This window comes from Rhinolophus ferrumequinum, chromosome 5 (genome assembly GCF_004115265.2).
Source record: "Rhinolophus ferrumequinum isolate MPI-CBG mRhiFer1 chromosome 5, mRhiFer1_v1.p, whole genome shotgun sequence".
In the NCBI taxonomy this organism is placed as follows: domain Eukaryota; kingdom Metazoa; phylum Chordata; class Mammalia; order Chiroptera; family Rhinolophidae; genus Rhinolophus; species Rhinolophus ferrumequinum.
This window is the reverse complement of record NC_046288.1, coordinates 18193764-18217761: the sequence shown is the minus strand read 5'-3', so window position 1 is coordinate 18217761 and position 23998 is coordinate 18193764. Positions and strand designations below refer to the sequence as shown.

Below are 23998 nucleotides of genomic sequence, written 5' to 3'. Positions count from 1 at the left end.
TGTTAACCCAAACGTTCCTTGTTGCCACCCAAAATTTGATGTTCACCCATTCCCCAATTTCAGATGATCATATTAAAAAGTAGAGAAAATGAATAGTAATAATAGTAGTATTAGTAGTATTAGTAATAATTATTATAATAGTGTTCGTCACAGGGGTAATATTAATACTAGCTAAATTTTATCGAGCATTTGTCATGCACCTTGCATATGTGCTAACCTCTTTAACATTGAAATCCTTTTGATAAATAATATTTAAACTATGTAGGAGGCACCATTATTAAGTCTGTTTTATAAATGAGAAAGTAAGGCTTGAAGACAGTGATGATTTGCCATATATTAAGTGACTGTAGATCTGCATATATGTGAATTTGTTTCTGGCCTCTCTTCCATCGGTCTGCTTGTCTGTATTTTTAGTAATAATCCCACACTGTCTTAATTACTATAGCTTTTTATTGAGTTTTAGTATCTAGTAGTTTAAGTTCTCCAGCTTTGATTTTCTTCAAGATGGTTATTTTTGTCTCTGCATTTTTACATAAATTCACACACACACACACACACACACACACATATCTGTCTCTCTTTCTCTCTCTAACACATTCCTAGGATTACTTTTGTGATGGCACTGGATCTGTAAGTAAATTTTGGGATAACTGACATATTTACAATATTCAATCTTTTAATCCATGAACATTGGATATCCCTTCATTTATTTAGATCCTCTTTACTTTCTCAATGTTTTGTAGTTTTGTGTGTAGAGGTCTTATACATATTTTGATAGATTTTTTCCCTACATATTTGATATTTCTGAACCTACTGTAAATGTTATGGGTTAAATTTTTTATTTTTAATTGTTTATTGGTATAATATTAAAATACAATTGATTTTTATATATTGACCTTATTAAGTAGGCTTAGCTAAATTTATTTATTAGTTATAATAATATGACTTGATTCTTTTGGTCTTTCTATGTATATGATCAGGTTGCCTGTGACAAAGGAAAGTTTTATTTATTCGTTTTTACTTTTACTTTTGCTGCCACAGGGCATTGGCTAGAGTCTTCACACAAAGTTGAAAGAAGTGGTGATGGTAGACTTTGTCATGTTCCAAAACTGAGCAAGAAAGCTTTCAATTTTACTATTAACTTATGATGTTACCTATAGAATTTTTGTAGATTATAACACTGCTTGTTTGAGAAGATAGGCAGTGTATCTTACAGCGGATTTTAAGATTTCTTTTGTCTTTGGTTTTCAGCAGTTGTAGGTAGGTATGAATTTCTTTTAATTTACACAGCTGAGGGTACATGTTACTTCTTAAAGCTGTGGCTTGGTATTTTTTATCAGTTTTGGAAAATTCTTAGCCATTGCCTCTTCAAATATTGCTTCAGCCCCATTTTTCCACTATTTTCCCTCTTATGGGAGAATAGTTTTTCCAATGTTAGAACTTTCCACCATGAGCCATATGTCTTTATGATGTTTTCTGTATCTGCCATTGTTTTTATTCAATATTATTCTGTCTGCATTTTTCTACTGACCTAGGCTTCAGCTCATTTAATTCTCTTCAGTTGTGCCCAATCTGCTGTGAAAACTATCTACTGAGTTCTTAATTTCAGTAGCGTTTTTCAGATCTAGAATTTCCATTTAATTCTTTTTAATAGATTCTAGTTCTCTGGTGAAATTCTCCATCTTGTTACATATTTTGCTGAATATATTAATTGCAATTATTTAAAAATCTCTGTCTGAAACTGCAATATCATAGTCCCCTTTGGGTCTATTTGTTATTTATTTTCTTCACAGTCTGTTTATTAGCCTAGCAGGTTGGTTTTTTTTAAAAAATTGAATTCTACACATCATGCATGAAAAATGGTAGAGACTGGGTTCTCTCCTTCCCGAGAGGATTCACTGGCTCCTCTAGCTGATCTCAATCCAATCAGGGACTGAGATGACCATGGATGGTTAGCAATCTTTGTAAGACTCAGACTCCCTCTTGTTCCCCACTTGTCAAGTATAGGCCTCCTGGGGTCTCAGCTAAGAACCTGGGCCATTTCCTAAGGTCCTCCTCCTTCGTGGGTCTCAGACCCCATTTCCTGCCTTTCTAGCACCACAGACTACCCCAAACACCTGCCCTACTTTTCAGTCTCTACCCCTGTTAGAGATCAATAAATGCCTCAAAAGAAAAACTGTTGCCTAGATTTATATTCATTCTTCTGGGCTTTTCTTCTCTTAGGGGTTTTAGTCTCTCAAGTCCTGGCTGTCTGGGCAGCCTCGAGCTCTAATTTTTGTGTTCCTGATCCCATGAATGGCTTACAGCTCTGCCGCCTTCTCCTCCGCTTGGCAGCCACCCCCGCCTTTTAGGTCTCTTGCCCTGCGCCAAGAGTCAACTACTGCCCACAGGAGAGAAGCAATATGCAAAAAGTAGGGCTCAACTCAGTGGGCTTTCCCTTCTCTCCAGGATCTCATTGCTCACGTCTGGTGACTCAGCAGTAATCTGATGCCTTCAAACAGATGTCTTTGTTTTAATATTCTCTCCATATTTCTAGTTGTTCTTGGTGGGAGCCCTCATTTGCTACAAGCTACTTCAACACAGCAATAAGTGGAAGTAATTAACTTTTTGACATTTATTAAGTTTCAATACGTCAGAACCTACTTATTGATACAGTCACTTTTCAAAGTGACCAAAAACAATTGTATCTTTTTCTTCTTATACCTGGTTTTTGTCCTATTTTAAAGCTCTGAGAAGAAACAGTGGAGGAGAATGGTAATTGGTTTATTAGTTACATGAATGAACAATCTCTTCTAAATAACTCTTTTTACAGAATGTAAATTAACATTAAATCCTTGTCAATTTGGTTAATTAAAAATTTTGGTAATTATGGTTACCAGTCCTGGCTCCAAACAAATCTACAACATGGGTTTTTTTCCTGTTCTCTAAAGGGGACGCTGAGACAAAGTATGGGTAAAAACCTTGCCCAAAATTCCAGAGTTTGAGGCAGCACTGGAATTGAAACTGAGTAACAGATGATGTCATAAAAATGGCGATGTGAGGTGAGCCTCTTGAAATCTCCCCTGGAATTTATAACAAATTGAACAACTGCAACTCCACAAGGACTCCCTGAACAGCAGACAGGCAAGACTAAGAGGCCCACTACTGAAATCATCTAAAGGTGGGCAAATTGTGCGAGCAGGGAAGGAGGGAAGGGAGAAGCACAGAGACCACGTGGGCACAGGATGCAGACCTAGCTCAGTGCTCCAAGCTCCCTGCATTCCAGAACTACCACAACTGTAGGAGAGGGAAGAACTTGGACTGCTAGAGCTCCACTTATGGTCCACAGGGCTGAGGGGACAGCATATAACACGGCTGAACCCGACGCTCACGACAGAGACCTCGGAGCAAAGACTGAGGGAAGAAGGCTGAAAACAGTTGTTTAAGCCCTCTCTGCTGAGCAGAGAATGGAAGCCTTAGGAACTGAGCCTGGGCGCCCCCTCCCTACCCTCCCAGAGCTCGCCCCGTGCTAGAAGCAGAACAGTAGCTGTGTCAGATCAAAAGAACAGAATATTTGCAGTTCTGAGAACTGTGGTCCACAGACACAGACTCGCAGCCCAACTAGTTCTGGAAAAGGGGAGAGAGCCATGGAAGCAGGATTGGCAATGGTGGTGGTTGTTGTATTGCTCTGGGCCATCTCTCACAATCCACCCTGCCTCTCTCACCCTCTATCTGGGCGGATCCCTGCAGGAGTAAACAGAGCTGCTGAAATACACAGGCTCTGAATCTGGTGCAGGAAGAGCTTTGGAACTTCAGAAGCTTTCCACATCCCCCCACGGAGGTGGTGCCCTATAACCCAGGTGAAGTGTTCACAGAGGAGAAGCCCACCTTCCAGGGAATACCCCATTGTGTGAGAAGCCAAGATAGTGCTGAGAAAATGTAACACTACAGTTGGAGAGAGAATAAAAGGCTGCAGTCAGAGAAAAAATAAAACATTCTGCCAACACCTACTGGAAAACAAAAGAAAGACCTCTTTCTATCAACCTGTTGCAGAAGCCACTCCTGTAGATGTCTAGGAAGAGAAATAATAAATCATTAAGAGCCATGAATAACCAAGGTAACAAGAAGCTCAGAAAAAAAATGAAAAGTCTCCAGAAAATCAACTTAAAGACACGGAAATATGTGACTTAAATGACAGAGAATTCAAGATTGCAGTTCTTAAAAAACTCAATGAGATGCAAGAAAACAGACAGACAATTTAATGAACCCAGAAACACAATCAAAGAACAAAACGAACATTTTAACAAAGAGATTGAAATTTTAAAAAAGAACCAAATAGAATTTCTGGAGATTAAGAACTCAGTAAAAGAAATGAAGAATGAAGCAGCCAGCATAGGTAGTAGAGTTGACCAGGTGGAGGAAGGAATCAGTGACATCAAAGATAGAAATCTGGAAATGACGCAATGGAAGAAGAAAGAGACTTGAGACTTAAAAGAAATGAAAGAACTCTACAAGAACTTTCTGACTCCATCAGAAAGAGCAATATAAGAATAATGGGCATACCAGAAGGAGAAAAAAAGAGAGAAGGGAACAGAGAGTATATGCAAACAAATAGTCGACGAGAATTTCCCAAAGTTGTTGAAAGAACTGGATCCTCGAATCCAAGAAGCAAATACAACACCTAATTACCTCAACCCCAACAGGCCTTCTCCAAGGCACATTGTATTGAAGCTGTCAAAAATCAACGACAAAGAAAGAATCCTCAAGGCACCCATGGAAAAGAAGATGGTAACCTACAAAGAAAAGCCCATTAGATTATCATCAGATTTTTCAGCAGAAACTCTACAAGCCAGGAGGGAGTGGAATCAAACATTCAGATATTGAAAGAGAGAAAGTATGAGCCAAGAATAATATCCAGCAAAGATATCCTTTAGATATGAAGGAGGAAAAAAGACCTTTCCAGACATACAGAAGCTGAGGGAATTTTCTAACAAACGACCTGCACTACAAGTAATACTGAAAGTGGCTATTCGACTAGCATAAATAGGGATAATTTGTGACAACCAAAACATAAAAGCGGGGGGAGTAAAGGCCTGAACCGGAATATGGGAGTGGAGAAAGTAAGCATGCTGAAGAAAATGGAATACTCTAAATATGAAACTTTCTTTTACGTAAACTTAATGGTAACCACTCAAAAACAAAAAAAAATCCAGAACTGAAATATATAACATAATAAAAGAAGAAACAGAGAGAAAAATCATAGAATACCACCACACAGAAATAACAGAAACAACAAAAAGGCAAAGAAACAATGGAGACAGTCTTACAGAAAACCAAAGATAGAATAATAGGAAATCCTCACATATCAATAATCACCCTAAATGTAAATGGACTGACTCACAAATAACACACAGAGTAGCAGATTGGATCAAAAAACTAAACCCAACCATACGCTGCCTCCAAGAGACACATCTCAGCTACAAGGACATACATAGACTCAAAGTGAAAGGGTGGAAATTGACACTCCAAGCAAATGGTATCCAGAGAAAATCAGGTATAGCCGTGCTGATATCAGATGAAACAGACTTCAGGATAAAAAAGGTAACAAGAGACAAAGATGGACATTTCATAATGATAAAGGGGACTGTACAACAAGACATAACAGTCATCAATATTTATACCCCCAATCAGGGAGCACCAAAATATACCAAACAACCACTAACCGAACTAAGGGAGAAATTGACCAAAACACAATTATACTAGGGGACCTAAATACATCATTGACAGCTATGGATAGATCAGTCAAACAGAAAATAAAGAAAGAAATAGGAGCCCTAACTGACATATTAGATGAAATGGACATAATTGACATTTATAGAGCACTTCATCCCAGAATATCAAACTATACATTTTTTTCTAGTGTGTAAGGACCATTCTCAAGGATAGATCATACAATGGGACAGAAAACTAGCCTTAGCAAATTTAAGAAGATTGAAATCATACCAAGCATATTCTCTGATCACAAGACTTTGAAATTGGATATCAACTGTAAAAAGAAAGCAGGAAAAACCACAAATACATGGAGATTAAACAACATACTTTCAAAGAATGACCAGGTCAAAGAAGAAGTAACAGGAGAGATCAAAAGATACATAGAAACAAATGAGAATGAAAATACATCCTACCAAAATTTTTGGGATGCAGCGAAAGCAATTTTAAGAAGGAAATTTATATCATTACAGACCTATCTCAAGAAACAAGAAAAATCCCAGATAAATAACCTCACGTTACACCTTAAAAAACTAGGAAAAGAAGAACAAATGAAACCGAAGGTCAGCAGAAAAAAGGAAATAATAAAAATCAGAGCAGAACTAAATGAAATAGAGAACAAAAAGACAATAGAAAAAATTAATGTGACAAAGAGCTGGTTCTTTGAAAAGATTAACAAAATTGGCTAGAGTCACTAAGATAAAAAAAGAAAAGACACTAATAAACAAAATCAGAAATGAAAGAGGGGAAGTTATCACGGATGCCACAGAAATACAAAGGATCATCCAAGAATACTATGAAGGACTATATGCCACCAAATTCAATAACTTAGAAGAAATGGACAAGTTCTTAGAAACATATAGCCTTTCTAGGCTGAATCACAAAGAATTGGAAAATCTAAATAGACCGATCATCAGTAAGGAAATTGAATCAGTCATCAGAAACCTTCCCAAAAGCAAAAGTCCCGGACCAGATGGCTTCACTAGTGAATTCTACCAAACCTTCAAAGAGGATCTAATACCTGTCCTACTCAAACCCTTCCAAAAACCTGAAGAAGAGACAATACTCCCAAACTCATCTTATGAGGCCAACATTACCCTGATACCAAAACCTGGTAAAGACAACACAAAAAAGAAAACTACAGACCAGTATCTCTGATGAGTACAGATGCAAAAATCCTAAACAAAATTCTCGCAAACCAAATGCAACCATGCATTAAAAAGATTATTCATCACGACCAAGTGGGGTTCATCCCAGGGGCACAAGGATGGTTCAACATATGCAAATCCATCAAGGTGATACATCACACAAACAAAATACAAGATAATAATCATATGATTATATCAATTGATGCAGAAAAAGCATTTGACAAGATACAACATCCATTTATGATTAAAACACTTAATACAATAGGTATAGAAGGAAAATACCTTAACATAATAAAGGCCATATATGACAAGCCCTCAGCTAATCTCATAATTAATGGTGAAAAACTGAAGCCCTTTGCTCTACGTTCAGGAACACGACAGGGCTGTCCCCCATCACCTCTGCTTTTCAACATAGTGTTGGAAGTCCTTGCCAGAGCAATTAGGCAAGAGAAAGAAATAAAAGGCATCCAAATCAGGAATGAAGAAGTTAAATTGTCACTCTTTGCAGATGACATGATGCTATATATAGAAAACCCTAAAGACTTCACCAAAAATCTATTAGAAACGATCAACGAATACAGTAAAGTTGCCGGCTACAAAATCAACGTACAAAAGTCCATTGCATTCCTATATACTAACAATAAAATCTCAGAAAAAAAAATTCCTTTTGCAATTGCAACAAAAAGAGTAAAATACCTAGGAATAAACTTAACCAAGGATGTGAAAGACCTATATGCTGAAAACTATAAGACATTTTTAAAAGAAATTGAAGAAGACACAAAGAAATGGAAAGACATTCTGTGCTCGTGTATTGGAAGAATCAACATAGTTAAAATGGCCGTATTACACGAAGCAAAATACAGATTTATGCAATCCCTATCAAAATCCCAATGTCCTTTTTTAAAGAATTAGAACAAAAACATCATCAGGTTTGTATGGAACCACAAAAGACCCCGAATAGCCAAAGCAATCCTAAGAAAAAAGAACAATGCTGGAGGTACCATACTCCCTGACTTTAGCTTGTACTACAGGGCAATAATAATCAAAACAACATGGTATTTGCAGGAAAAACAGACACACAGACCAATGGAATAGAATTGAGAATCCAGAAATAAACCCACATAAATATGGAAAGATAATTTTGGACAAAGAAGCAAAAAACATACAATGGAGAAAAGACAGCTTCTTCAATAAATGATGCTGGTAGAACTGGAAAGCCACGTGCAAAAGAATGAAACTGGACTGCTATCTGTCCCCATGTACCAAAATTAATTCAAAATGGATCAAAGACTTAAGCATAAGACCTGACACAATAAACTGTATAGAAGAAAACATAGGTACTAAACTTATGGACCTTGGGTTCAAAGAGCATTTTATGAATTTGACTCCAAAGGCAAGGGTAGTAAAACCTAAAATAAATGAATGGGACTATATCAAACTTAAAAGCTTCTGCACAGCAAAAGAAACCATCAACAAAATAAAGAGGCAACCAACTGAATGGGAGAAGATTTTTGCAAACAGCACCTCCGATAAGGGGCTAATATCTAAAATATACAAAGAACTCATATAACTCAACAACAAAAAAACAAACAACCCAACTGAAAAATGGGCAGAGGACCTGAAGAGACATTTCTCCAAAGAGGATATACAAATGGCAAATAGACATATGAAAAAATGCTCAACATCACTAATCATCAGAGAAATGCAAATAAAAACCACAATGAGATATCACCTCACCCCAGTCAAAGTGACTACTATCAACAAGACAAATAGTAACAAGTGTTGGATAGGCTGTGGAGAAAAAGGAACCGTCATACACTTTTGGTGGGAATGCAGATTGGTGCAGCTATGGAAGGCAGTGTGGAGGTTCCTCAAAAAATTACGAATAGAATTACCATATGACCCAGCAATCCCTCTCCTGGGTATCTACCCAAAAAATCTGAAAACATTTATCCATAAAGACATATTCAGTGCATATCCAATATTCATTGCAGCTTTATTTACAGTGGCCAAGACATGGAAACAACCAAAATATCCTTCAATAGATGAATGGATAAAGAAGTTGTGGTATACATACGCAGTGGAATACTATTTGGCGATAAGAAAAGGTGAAATGGTACCATTTGTGACAACATGGAAGGATCCTGAAATTATAATGCTAAGCAAAATATCTCAGAGAGAAAAAGTAGAGAACCATATGATTTCACTGATATGTGGTATATAAAACTGAAAACAACAAAAGAAGAAGACAAACAAATGAAGAAACAAAAACTCATAGACTTAGACAATAGTTTAGGGGTTACCCCAAGGGTAAGGGGAGGGGGGGGCTATAGAAGAGGGTAAACGGGGTCTAACATGTGATGGAAAGAGAACTGACTCTGGGTGGTGAACACACAATGTAAGATATAGATAATGAATTACTGAAATGTACACCTGAAATCTATGTAACTTTACGAACAATTGTCACCCCAATAAACTTTAATTTGAAAAAAAAAAAAAAAGGAAAAAGAAAAAGAAAGAAACTGAATAGCCCTCGTGTGAAGATCTCAGTTTGAAACTGTGTTCTCATGAACAAAGAGCTTGGTGGAATCAATGTCCTTAACCAGCTGGGAACTATGAATTATGTGATGGGAGGTGGAGCAGCAATTCACCACAAATTGTACCTTACCAGAGTTCATCTGGACTTCTTTATTCTTGACATTTAAAGATCTTTCACAATTGATTGCAAAGCAGGCCAATCCTCCCCCTTCCTTTTATTATGAGGGAGCCACAAGGTGAGGGGCCTCTGGGCCTCAATGCTGCAACTTTTCCTCAGACTCTATGGAGTTCAAATGGAAGAAACAGGGCTTGCTTGTGTGGGAACTTTTCTCTCCTGATGCCGAGAACACAGAGCAGCCTCTTGAACATGAGAAGAGATGTATAAAGGCCTCTAAAATCCAGCAGATTTTTAATTTCTAATGGAAAGATTGTCAGTACTGTCATTTAATAGTAATATTAATTTAAACAAGATCTGAAGTCGAATGCAAGCGTATGTGATAAAAGCAAGCTCTAGAAGGAGATGAAGAGAGGCCCATTTTGGAAATTTAGAACAACACTGTCTCTAAGGGACAGTTTTCATAAGCTTAGAGAAGAATTACAGACATCACTTACAGAGGCCAGAAAACTGGTCCCTTTGGACTCAGAAGTCCAAACAGTGTAAGTTCCTGGGTCCTTATGGCTAGAAAGGGACACGGCTGAGATGTTGTAACTCTTGTTTCTATATTTCTGTCCTGGCTACGTTGTTGTTGTCATTGACATCTGTTATTGGCAGAGAGGTTTGGATTCCAAACATCTAATCAGAGCTTCTAATCAGCCCCAGAAAAGCAGCTTTCGGTCTTCCCCTTAACTCTTCACTGACTCCCGCGGTTGTCTTTTCAAAGGCGTAGATGGTAGGACAGCCTGAGGCTACTCTTTCGGCTTTACCAGTCACCTTAATAACTGTCTATCTGACTCCTATACTACACCTCTTCTTCTACCCATGTGTCTCCAGGTACATAGTGGACCCTGCTATTTGACTATCCCACTGTCTCTGCAAACTCAGCATGAATGAAACCAAACTCATCAGGGTTTCCCACAAAGCTTTCATAATTCCTATTTCTTTGTTACTATCATCCCTCAGCCTCAGTGCTATATTTATTTTATAAATGAGGTCAGAATGAAGTTAGGGGAAGAGTGCAGTGCAGAAGACCTTAATGTCATTTGTCCTTTCACATTCCGAAATCCTTCAAAAACAATGTAGAAATCAATGAGTAGGACTGCAACTCCTGAGCTCCTGGACTCATTTCAAGCTTGCGCTTGATTCTGCCTGTCCGCACTCTATGACTATGCTTGGGGCCCAGACTGCTGCTCCCTACATCTCTAGGAGGTCTCCACAGGATAACTAGCAGCAAAAGGGCAGAGCTGCTAATCCAGAGCGGCATCAGCTATGACAGATATCAGTCCTCACACAGCCAACAGTCAGTGCTGACCCTGTGGGCCTCTGTGACCACAGAGTCCATGACATGGATCATTATGGACACAGACGAGGTCAAGTTAGGTGAAGAGAGAGCGACTTGATCAAGACAGAACTGATTAGTTTGGGGAATATAATAAATAATGTAAAGATTTTGTAGGGTATCCGATGGACACTTGTCTTATTAGGGAGACCACTTCATGGACGGTGTAGACGCCTGACCACTGCACTGTACACCTGAGGCTGAAGCTGAATAATAATGAATGTCAACTATAATTTTATATACATATATATAGTTACAAGAAGCGGAGTACAGCATTAGGAATAGAGACAGTGGAAATGTAATGGCTGTGTGTGATGTCAGAGCGGTAGTAGATGGGGGAGGGGCATTATCACTGCGTGAGGGGTATAAATGATAAATGTCTAACTATTACATAGTTTTGTACACCTGAAACTAATAAAAAATTTTTTTTAAAAAAGGGTAGGAGATGAGTTATAGAGGTGAGTAGGAACCAACCTATTCAGAGTCTTGGAGGCCAACTAAGGAACTTGGTCTTCAGCCTAAGAGAATCCAGAAGCCATAGCAGGTTTTTAGCAAGAGTCAAGTCTAAAATTTGTTTGCCTTGCCTTGTTTTGTACACACAGAGAGTGCTCAAAACAGACACATTGAATAAATTCAGGAAAGTATTTTTTTTTTCAAGAAAAAAAAAGGCCAGAACTGAAACCAGAGCTCAGGCTCCTGACTTGTTGACTGTCCTTCCCTGTTAACACAGTGTTTAGTAGATGTCTGGATTTCTTTGGAAACAAAGACGCTGGGCCATGACAAGACAGTAACGTTAACAGAGTCCTTCCTAGTTCACCCACAACTGCAAACCTTATACAAAAGAAGGTGAACCAATTTTACCACTTAAACACCGAATCTGTGGACACCAAATAGGATGCCAGAATCCATGAATTTTTTTCAGATTTACATACTACTGACTGAGATATTTTTATTGTGGTAAAATATATATAACATAAAATTTACCATTCTAACCATTTTTAGGTATACAGTTCAGTGCCATTAGGTACATTCATAGTGTTTTACCAGTATTACCACCACCCGTCATCCCAGCCGGAAACACCACACCCATTCAACCACAACTCTTCATTTTCCCTCCCCCCAGCCACTGGTAACCATTATTCTCCTTTCTATTTCTATGATTTTGACTCTTCCATGTCCCTCATATAAGTGGAATCATGTATTCGTCCTTTTGTGTCTGGCTTATTTCACTTAGCATAATGTCCTCAAGGTTCATCCATGTTGTAGCCTGTATGAGAACTTCATTCCTGATTAAGGGTGAATAATACTCCGTCATATATGTGTATAGCACATTTTGTTTATCCATTCATGTTGATGGACATTTGGGTTGTTCCTACCTTTTGGCTGTTATGAGTAATGCTGCTATGAACACTGGAGTATTAATCAGGATTTTAAAATAATGTTTGACTGTAGCATTATGACTCATAACCATGTGTAGGCACGGCTGAAAGAGTAAGTAGGTGTGCCATAAGTCCTCATTTCACACCAAAGATTTGACACTTCCATATCCTCTACCCAAATTAAACAGTTACTATCTATAAAGATTAGTTGACAAAAGAAGAAACAAAAGAAGAAAAAGGAGGAGGAGGAAAAGAAGGAAAATGAGGAGGAAGAAGAAAAGGAGGAGAGAGGTGGCAGGACGAGGAGGGAAATGAGAAGAGGGAGGAAGAAGAGTAAGAGAATTCTTTCGTGTTTGCCTAAAACCATGGGAAATTTTGAGGTGGAATGCTTGAGAAACTGATCCTAGTTTCTGATTCGCAGAGCACGGCCCCTGGCTTCCAACCCCACCCCTCACCCCAGAAGGTTTAAATACCACAAACAGGTCTGATTAATTGGAAACCAGAGGCTTCTAATTCTAAGAGAAGGTGCGCTGTATCAGCACTAAGACCAACTTGGAGTGGCTTAGGGACTCATATTCTACCTACATCTTATTACATTTTAGTCCTTGGATCTAAGTTATTATGGCTTTGGAAGGACAGGAAGAAAGAGACACCGCTGTTTCTCTCCTACATCACGTCCCTCTCTTTTACTTACCTAGAGACAGCTGGCCTGTCATAAATCTACTTAGAAGCGGTAAGAAGCTACTTAAGAATAAATAATACAGTACTCTTGGGCACACTTTGGCAACACAGCGGCCAAAATACAGGGATGTTTTGAAGGGCCTTAAAGCTGTGAATGATTTCAGGAAACTCAGCTGAGGCCTGGATTGCTTATTGCACGCTGCTGTAATACATGGATTGGATTATTATGCTAATGACCATGCTAAAAACAATATAAAGTTCACACTTTTTAAGCTTTGTTCAGAAGATCCTATTTTTATTATTATTTTGAAACCATTTCAGACTTATAAAAACAATGCGGGCGTAGTATGAAGAACTTTTGTTTTCCTGCACCATTCGAGAGTCAGTTGCTGGCATGCTGCTCTCCCCGCTGAGCCAGGCAGGCAGGGGAGGCTCAGACGACTGGTTCTTGAACACATAAGAAGACATGAGTGGGAAATCTCAGAAGTAAGTGGAGGGATGGCTGCGGGCAGTTGCAGGGCCAGTGAGTGTCTCATTGTCACTGTTGCCTTGGTTTCACCTCCAGCCTATTTGTAACATGATTGACATCTGTAAATGATCTCCAACTGAAGTCCTCTCCACTTCCGCTCTCTCTCAAACTATTGGTTCATCTTAAAGCTGTTAATTCACCAGCTCAGAACCCTCCGGTGGTTCCCTTTTGCGAAAATCTTACCATATGAAGCTGCAATTGTTGATTAACATTTAAGGCTCTCCTCACGATAGGACTCTAAACTGCTCTGGGCAAGTCACTAAACCCCTAGGTGCCTCAGTTTCCTTATCTGTAAATGGGGATGACAAGAGGACCTACCTCATGAAGCTTGTCTTAGGATGAAATGAGTTATGATATGTAAAGCATTCAGAACAGTGCAAGTGCTTATGTAAGCGTTACCCATTATTATCCAGTGTCACCCTACTTCTACCACCACGTAAGGCAAACCCAACCACTCAGTTCCCCAAATATCCTCTCTGGGCTCAGTCATAGCATAGGCTCCAGAGATGGCCCATTGCCAATTTCTCAGTTCCGGTCCTATTCACCCTACAAGGTCCAACGCAAATCTTACTAACTCCACACAGACTTTCCTGCTTGCCTGGAGGGAAGAGATCTTTTCACTCACTGAAAGCCTTATACATGTATCTCTTGCTGTTTCACGTTATAGTTACTATAATCATGGCTTAAATGAGAGGCAAAAATAAAAATGCTTTGTGTATTTTAAAGTGCTACACAGATGTGATTCTAATAATAATGGCACACCTGCTCCCCACCACAGTACCGAGAGTTGCATGAGGGCAGGGATCACATCTATTATCTTTGTTTCTCCCAAAGGCCTCTACGCAATAAAATTTGTGAGTAAATTTTTTCAATGGATGAGTAAATGACTAATATTGTAGAAGAGATAGTTTATCAGATGTGTTTCCCATGGAAGGGTCACTGAGGGAATGGAAAGCATGATGCAAACATGTTGATGGGAAGAGGGGAATATTTTCCAGTCCTGGGGATATTTCAGATAGGGCAGGCTTGTACAGGAGGCCATGTGCAACGCTCTGAGAAGCCAGCGGATGGGCAAGTCAGAAGGATGCTCAACATCTCTTTTCAAAAGGTTTCTTCAGAGCCTTCTCTACAACTCAAACCAGGGAATTGCTCCAGGCTTTGCTTCCCACCTTCTATTTCTTTTTTTTTTCTTCTTTTTTTTTAAAAGATTTTATTGGGGAAGGAGAACAGGACTTTTATTGGGGAACAGTGTGTACTTCCAGGCCTTTTTTCCAAGTCAAGTTGTTGTCCTTTCGATCTTAGTTGTGGAGGGTGCCGTTCAGCTTCAAGTTGTTTTCCTTTCAGTCCTAGTTGTGGAGGGCGCAGCTCAGCTCCAGGTGCAGTTGCCGTTTTCTAGTTGCAGGGGGCACAGCCCACTATCCCTTGCGGGAGTCGAGGAATTGAACTAGCAACCTTGTGGTTGAGAGGACATGCTCCAACCAACTGAGCCATCTGGGAGCTCAGCGGGAGCTCAGCGGCAGCTCAGCTCAAGGTGCCGTGTTCAATCTTAGTTGCAGGGGGCACTGCCCACCATCCCTTGCGGGACTCGAGGAATTGAACTGGCAACCTTGTGGTTGAGAGCCCACTGGCCCATGTGGGAATCGAACCGGCAGCCTTCGGAGTTAGGAGCATGGAGCTCTAACCGCCTGAGCCACTGGGCCGGCCCCCCCACCTTCTATTTCAAACCTCCCTCTCATCAAGTTTTCCTGGTTTCATTCTGTGTCAGTTACAGTTCTTAGTCACAAGCAACAGAAACTGTAGAAGAAAATTTACTAGGACAGTGGGGCCTCAAAGAACAAAAGAAGCTAATGACAAGGCTTGGAAAAAGATAGGACTGATGAGAACTATAGCAGTCCAGGCAACCCTCATGGTGCAGGAAGAACCAGTATACAGAAGGCTCTCACAGTTGTATCCCTTACATATTTGACCCACCTGCCAAGTCAAAGCCCAGGAGAGAAAGACTGATTAGCCAGGCTAGGTCACGTCAGGCTGCATGGGAGAGGAAGTGGTCCTTTCAGCTTCTGACATAGGAAGCAGGCACAATGTCCTATCAGAGGTACCCACAGAGAGGCAAACTCGATTCCCTGAAAGGAAATCAGGGTGCTGTTGAGAAGGGGAACTGATGCTAACAGCTCAATTACCAGAAAGAGCCGACACGCTATGCTTTTGGATCTGTGTCTTGATGCTCCTGTCCAACCTAGCCCATGTGGATGGACAACTATTTGTACAGCTCGCTGGTGTTTTGATTCTACTTCTCTCCCAAGAGGCTGCCTTTCTTTCTTGGTGGCATGTGCTGCTTCCTAAGAGCAAAGCGTGCCATACCCCATGCTACTGGGACGCCCAAGCCCAGGTCCAGCGCCCTCTGACCATGCTTATCCGCAAATGTGATCGAGATCAGACAGAGAGTGCTTGATGGCCGATGACCTGAAGCTCAGGGAAATAGAAGGGCACAGTAGACAGAGAAGGTGAGAAACAAAGCAAAACGAAGTTAGCCCTGTAGTCACGCGACTGCATCCCTTCCCCACTGTACCTTTAACACTAAGGAGAGTAGGGAGGAGTCAAGAAGAGCCATCTCCATTTTAAGTTCTGTTATCTGGAATTACCGTCCGCAGCAAGGTCTGGTGTAAAAGGGACAATGGAAACTTAGGGAAAGTTTGCTGGGGGAGGCGTTTCTGGGAAAGTTCTCCTCATTTGCAGAACAGGACACAGGACCGGGACGGTCAACTGCATGTGTCACCTGGACCTGTGGCAAGCCATCTTGGGGCTATAAGGAGACAAGTCTGAGGACCAGCGCCTACTCCCTGAGGAGCCTACTCCCCAAGGATAAGAAGAAAAAGGAATCAGACTGGATCTTGATGACGTTGCTTCTTTGGAACTTGGAAAGTCCTCCAGACTTTCAGAAATATCAGATAATATATTCCATTCCTGTTGATGATAGTAGTTCTGTTTTCTGTTATATCAGAAATCATCCTACCCGATAGAGCCTCTAGTCACTACCCTAAGCACTGGGCACATTCTAAGACCCACTGACATCATCTAACCTTGGAGCCTACAGAGGGAAATTCTCCCCATCCAAAGAAGGAAAAGCTTTCTGCAGCTGTACAGTTAACACACGTCTCAGGCCAGCCCTCCTCCTCCTCCTCCTTTGTCTTTTTTGGACAAGCATCATGTAATTTGGGACCATAGATATTGGGTAATTGCCATAGCAATGATTAGGGATTCACTTCAGGAATAAGGAAATATAATTATAGTCCCATTGCAGCTTGTTTCCATGACAACAGGGGCAATTGCAATTGATCAGCAGTTTTCTTCCTAAACAGATCCGTGAGTCTCATTCAAATGAAATGCTAAACAGCAATTAACTATCCTCATCAAACAAACTAGAGGGTGGAATCACATTATATTTTGTGTGGCATTTTGGAGGCTCATCCCTGACTTGGGTAGTCTTTGAAAATATATGGTACTCAATGGACTATAAAGTACCCAGTTACCTCATAATTACGACATAAACAGGATACATCATGAAAAATTCAAAGAATTAGAGGAAAGTTTAGAATCTTAAAACAAAGACACTTAGAACTGGAAGTCAAAAGTTTGCCTTGGCCCAGTCCTGTGTCTACATCGCACAGGATGAGGAGTCCAAGCCGCCTCCAAACCTCTGTAAGGCTTCCATGCTATCTATTCCACCCCTCAGTTGCCCCACCTGGAGAAAGCCATGATCTGAATAGACTGAGTCTTGGTCTATGCTCTGGAAATAGAAAACTAGTTATCAACCACCTCTTTATCTCAGTAATAATGTTACCCTGCATTTGTAAAATACTATTTTAGAGCAGATAGTGTAATGCCACATGCATTTTTTTGTCCTCATAATAGTCCCAAGAGACAGCATATCCATGTAACAGGTGAAGGGGCTGGCTTGGCTAAGGGCTCATAGATCTTGAGTGAAAGCACCTGCATTCACAAGTGGACCCTGGCCCCTGGTCTGTTCTCTCCCACACACTGTATTTCCAGTTATCGCTATAACTGATTCATCAACCTCCTTCTCCCCCGCCTGATATATTTAGCCCACCTTCATTAATTCTCCTGCGTAGTCCCTAATTTTCATTCATTTGATGGTTTTTGCACCTCTTCTCTAGTCCCTGTTCAATGTCAGTACATCCCAGGTTCCTACGGACAGAGGATAAATGATCAAGTAAAATAATAAGTCTTTCCTGACTTCATCTTCCGAAAAACAGCATGGCCAAGTGACCTAAGACAGACACCAGCAATCAGAGCCTGAGCTTCACTGGAAATATTGGCGACATGTTGTCTCATCACACCAACTCTGTAATTTTCCCTTTCTAGCACGTAAGAGGGATGGCAATACTCTTTTACCACGGTGAGAAACAAGGATGGATCAGAAGACTGTTGACTTGTCCAGTGGGAAAAGTCACTATGGTGAAAAGATCAATATTCATGTACTCGTTCATTAAATGAATAATCACTGAACACCTGCTATGCGCCAGGCACAGTTCTGGAGGCTGGAGGTAAAGGGAAAGGCACCCATACAGGCCTACTCTAATGGAAAGGTACAGGAAGTTGTGAGAACAACAGCGGGGTGGGTGGGGGTTTCATCTAGGCTGAGGGGGTCTGAGAAGCCGTGGAAGGTACGTTTGTTCAGAAAAATGAAGGATGAAGAGGAATGAGCTGGGTGAAGGAGGTAAGGATGAGGGACGGGGTTATTCCAGACAAAAGGATTATCATGTGCCAAATCAGCTGACTTGGGTTCTAGTCACAGCTCTAGCACTGTGATTTCTTTGAGCCTCAGTTTCCCCATCTGTAAGGTGAAGGTATTAGATCGGGACTAAAAATCATTTCAAACCTTTAACATTGGTGTGTGTGTGTGTGTGTGTCTACTAAATAAGGGTATCATATAAATAGAGAGTAGGATTTATATTAGCTTTTGGGGTGGGAGGAGTGCGTGGTGTCAACCACAGGCAATTTAAGTAGGTAGTTTCAAACATGACTTGTATCTCTTTCCCCATCTCCTCTCTCCCATCAAAATGCCTGCACCCCCCAGTGCAGGGGCTCAATGCCTTCAAAGAAACGTGAGCAGCTGCTTATCCTTCCAAGCTAGCCTGCTCTACTCGGCAATGATGTCCTCCTTCAAAATAATCCCTTTCTATTCCACCCTGTTTCTACCTCCTATTTTAGGAGTTTGGGGGAGGAAAATAAGCCCCTACTCTCCTCTGCCAAGATGAACTTATCACCTCAGCCAGATATGACCTTTCCAATTCCACATTCATTCCTTTAAAAAAAAAATCTTTTTTGAGATATAATTCATACCATAAAATCCAACCTTTTAAAGGGTACATTTCAATGATTTTTAGTACAGTCACAGAATATACCATCACTACCACCTAAGTTTAGAAGATTTTTATCAGCCCCCCAAAAGAAACCCCATACCATTAACAGTCACTCCTCACCCTGCTCCATACCTGGAACCGCTAATCTTTCTGTCTCTATGGATTTGTCTATTTGGACATTTTGTATAAATGGAATCATACAGTAGATAGTCTTTTTTCACTGGCTTCTTTCAATTAGAATAATATTTTCAAAGTTTATTCATGTCATAACATGGATCAGTATTTCATTCTTTTTTATTCCCAAACATTCCACCATATGAAGATGCACCAGTTTGTATTCATCCTTCATCTTTTGATGGACATTTGGATTGCTTCAACTTTTTTTTCTTATTAATACAGTATGTATTTGTCTTCCCTCCATCAAACTGTGAGCCAACCACTTTCCCCAGGCTGCCTGGGGAGGCATAGGAAAAGGAACATACAGGGCAGACCAGACACAGGAGAATAACTATGGGAGATGGAGACGGCTCCTTCACATGGCGAAGAGGATGAGAAAGGCCACCATCGGGCAAAAGAGCCCCATGGCCTCTGAGAGGGCAAAGCCCAGAATGGCACTGGGGAAGAGCTGCTGTTTCAGAGAAGGGCTCCTGGCAAAAGCCAGGACGAGGCTCCCACACACAGTTCCAGTTCCAGTTCCAGAGCCAGCCCTACTGTGGCAGCCCCGCCCGAACGAACTTGGCTGCTGTGTCCATGTCCCTTGAAATGGCGCTGGTTTGGAAGCTGTGGCTAGAAATAAATGAGGTCAGGGTATGTGGGGCTGCCAAGCTGCTGAGGCTAGAGCTGTCAGTGTCGCGGTCATTTCAGCACCACTGCAGACAGCGATCGGCTCAGCAGCTGAGAGGTGCTCCTGACCAAGGAGGGGGTGGAGACAAACTGGGTGCGTGCATATATTTTCAGGGGATGAGGGGCTGTGGCAGGAGAGCTGCTCCCGGGGCAGAGAAGACCGAAAGGACTGTTTCAACTTTTTGTGCATTATGAAAACACTGCTATGAACATTTGTGTACAAGTTTTTGCGTGGACATATGCTTTTATTTCTTTTGAGTATGTACCTAGGAGTGGAATTGGTGGGTCATATGGTAATTCTATGCGTAACATTTTGAGGAACTGTCCAATTGTTTTTCAAGGTGACTGTACCATTTTACATTCCCACCAGGACTGTCTGAGGGTTCCGATCGCTCCACCTCCTCAGCACTTGTGAGTGTATGTCTTTTATATCATAGCCTTCGTAATAGGTGTGAAGTGATCTCTCATTGTGGTTTTGACTTGCATTTCTCTGATGACTAATGATGTTGAGCCAAATGTGTTTTTATACGTCAGTGGACATTTTTATGTCTTTAGAAATGGCTATTAATTCCTTTGCCCATTTTTAAAACTGTTTTCTTTTTCTTTCTCTTTCTCTTTTATTTTTTTTTTTTGGTCTTTTTATATGTAAAGAGTTCTTTACTTATTCTGAATATAATTTTTATCAGATAAGTGATATGTAAATGTTTGCTTCCGTTCTGAGGATTGCCTATTCGCTTTCTTCATGGTATCATTTGTAGCACAGAAGTTATTTTTGATGAAGTCCAATTTATCGATTTTTTATTTTGTCACTTGTGCTTTTTGGTACCTCATCATTGCCTAATCCAAGGTCATGGATTTACTTCTTTGTGTTCTTCCAAGAGTTTTATAGTTTTACCTCTCCCATTTAGATCTGTTATCCATTTTGAGCTCATTTTTATAAATGCTGTAAGGCTGTAAGTGGTCCAACTTTATTCTTTTCCGTGTGGCTATCCATTGTCCAGCATCGTTGGTTGAAAAGATTATTTTTCGCCTATTGAATTGTCTTGGCACTGTCACTAAAAATCAACTAACCACAAATATAAGGGTTTATTTCTGGTCTTTCAATTCTAATCCATTGAGCTATATATGAGAAGTGAGCAAACAATATAGTGAATGTTTAAATAAAATATATTTATTATAAGAAGACACATTGTCATTAATCCCCTTCAAAATACTCCTGCTTGCTTCAGATATACTTATTCCATTGTTCCTGCCACTTTCTGAAGCAGCTCTGAAAGTCCTCTTTTGTGAGTGTTGTGCTGTCATGGCTGCCTCAATGTCCTGAATCATTTTGACTTTGGGGAAAAGCCAGAAGTCGCACGGTGCCAGATCTGGTGAATAAGGTGGATGAGGACACACCATAATGCTTTTATTTGACAGAAATTGCCACATACCAGAAGCAATGTGTGACATGGAGCATTGTCATGATGGAGGATGATTTATGACACACTTTAAAACATACCGTCTCTCAACAGTAGCTCACACCTGGTCGACTGCACAGAACAAATTGAAACTTGTCACACACTGTTACTAAGGTTCGATGTGCTGCTTCTTGTATTGAAGATCCCTGCCTTTCTGTTGGATGGTACTCGGCGGCAGCATTCACTGTATTTTGTGATCACAATACAAAGGCTCTGTGTCACACATTGCTTCTGGTACGGCAATTTCTGTCAAATGAAAATATTATGATGTATCCTCGTCCGCTGGATCTGGCACCACGTGACTTCTGGCTCTTCCCCAAAGTCTAAATAACCATGAAAGGTTAACGTTTTGAATCAATTCAGGACATTGAGGCAGCCACAACAGCTTAACTAAAGACACTCATGTAGGGGACTTCCAAAATTGCTTCAGAAAGTGGCAAGAATGATGGGATAAGGTGTTCAAAGTGAGGGGGAGTATTTTGAGGGGGATTAATGGCAATGTGTCTTTTACTGTAATAAATTTTTTTTAAATTTAAACATTCACTGTATTTTTTTGATCAGACCTCATAGCTATCCTTATGCCAGTGCCATATTGTTTAGATATGCAGCAAGTTTTTAACTCGGGAAGTGTGAGCCCTCCAAGATTGCTTTGGTTATTCTGAGTCCCTTGCATTTCCATATGAATTTTAGGACACACTTGCCAATGTCTGCAGAAAAGGCAGACAGGATTTTGAAAGGAATTGCACTGAATCTGTGGATCAGGTTAGGGAGTATTGTCATCTTAACATAAATATGAGATGTCTTTCCATGTATTTAGATCTTTAATTTCCTTCAATGATATCTTGTCATTTCCAGCGCACAAGTCTTATACTTCTTTTGTTAAATTTATTTCTAAGTATTTTATTCCTTTTGATGCTATTATAAATAAAGTTAGTTTCACAAATTCATTTTTGGATTGCTCATTAGTAGTGTACAGAAATACAACTGAAATACAAAACTTCAATCTTGTATCCTGCAACCTTAATCAACCTTGTTTATTAGTCTAATTGATTTGTTGTTGTTGATGATGATTCTTTGAGATTTTCCACATGTAAAAATCATGGCATCTGCAAATAGAGACTTTTTTTCCCCTTTCCTTTTTATTTCTCTTTCTTGCCTAATTGTCCTAGCTATGACCTATATTTCATGACAATACAGTATTGAATAGATATCTTTGTCTTATTCCTGATCTTAAGGCGGACACATTCGTTCTTTTACCATTAAGTACACTATTAGCTCTGGATTTTTTGTAGATGCCCTTTATCATGCTGAAGAAGTTCCCTTCTATTCTATTTAAGTGTTTTTATCATGAAAGGGTGTTAGATTTTTGTCAAATGCGTTTTCTGCTTTTTTGTTTTGCCTGGTTTTGGTATGAGAGTAACACTGGTCTCATAGAGTGAGTTGGAAAGTTCCCTCCTATTCTATTTGCCACATTCACCCTTACCTGGCAATCTCTTCCATTCCCGATCTGAAATGTTCATGCCTTGCCTTTCAGCTACTCCAAATCCTGCCCATCATTTGGAGGCAGCTCAACGGCTCCTCATTCCTGACCCTTTCCTGACTGTTCCTGTCCCAGAGTGAGCTCACCCTCCCCGGAGTCCCTTCCGTTCTCACTGTAGCTAAAATGCTGTAGCTGTGCAGCATGATATAGTAAATGCTGAGTAGTAGGTCAAAACTGGAAGCAAGACAAGTAGAGTCCCAGAAGTAGGAGAGCTTCAGTCAGGCAGCTGAAGGCAGGACACTTGAGCCGGGCGCCTCAGGACTAGTAGGGCACTCAGGGCCATGTGACTAGCTCCCAGGGAAGGCTGCAGCCACCCTGAGAGGCAGAATAGTGGATGGTTAAGAATGGAGTCTTTCCTACTAGTCTTAGTGGCTCAGCAAGTTACCAGCAAGTTACTCACTGCCCTTAGTTTTGTTATCTTTGAAATGGGGATAATAATGTCAACCTCAGAGTGTCGTGGTAAATGTTATATGAGTTCATTTATGCCAAACATATTGCATTAAGTTCAATAAGTGGTAGCTTTAATATATGCTACAGGATGTCCCCCTTGAATAAAAGGGTTTGTGGTCAAAGGAATCTTGGCAATGCTCTATGCTACATCCTTCATCCCTCTTCTCACAGATTCCCAGGGTAAATTAGCATAGTAAAGGCTCTCAAGTCCTATGTGAAGGATCCTGTTTAATTTGTTTTGGCCCAGAATTTCCCAAACCTATTTGCCAAAATGACCCTTTCTCCCCTTTTAAATTTAACACAGTCTGGGAAACACAGTATTAGTTGTAATTAATTAATAAAGGAAGTCATATTAAGTTGTTAAAAACTGATCATGTTTTACTGTTGTCCTTTCCCCACAGGCATGTGTAATTTAACAGCAGCAGCCTGAGAGAAACGAAGGCTTCTGACCTAGAGAAAGAACAGAATGCTTTAAAAGCCCAAAGGAAATGAGAAATTTTAGGCAGAAGAAGATCAATAATGAGCTATTTCTGGCCATGGAGACATTTCTAGAATTACAGATTCTTGGAGTTAAAGTTCAGCTCCTTTAAATCCTCACCCAGTACTGAAATTCCCCTTCATCAGTCCTGACCTTGCTGGTACACACAGCCTCCCCATTTTTTAGGCAGCTCTAGTAATTAGGAAATTCTCCTTCACATCATGCTGAAATCAGCCTCCTGGGAACCTCTATCAAAGACCACGCTAATGGAATTTAGTGTTTTAGTGAGAGCTGTCCATTTTGGAGATAGCAAAATGAACAGAA

The 23998-nt window shown here is 40.3% G+C and overlaps 1 protein-coding gene and 1 pseudogene across 9 annotated transcripts in view; both read right to left on the bottom strand.

Annotated features, from left to right (window-relative positions):
* The window catches only part of CRACD (capping protein inhibiting regulator of actin dynamics), a 256852-nt gene that overhangs the window by 34386 nt on the left and 198468 nt on the right, over positions 1-23998 (bottom strand). The gene's annotated exons all lie outside the window — the stretch shown is intronic.
* Positions 19436-22706, bottom strand: LOC117022615 (ATP synthase F(0) complex subunit C2, mitochondrial-like; annotated as a pseudogene).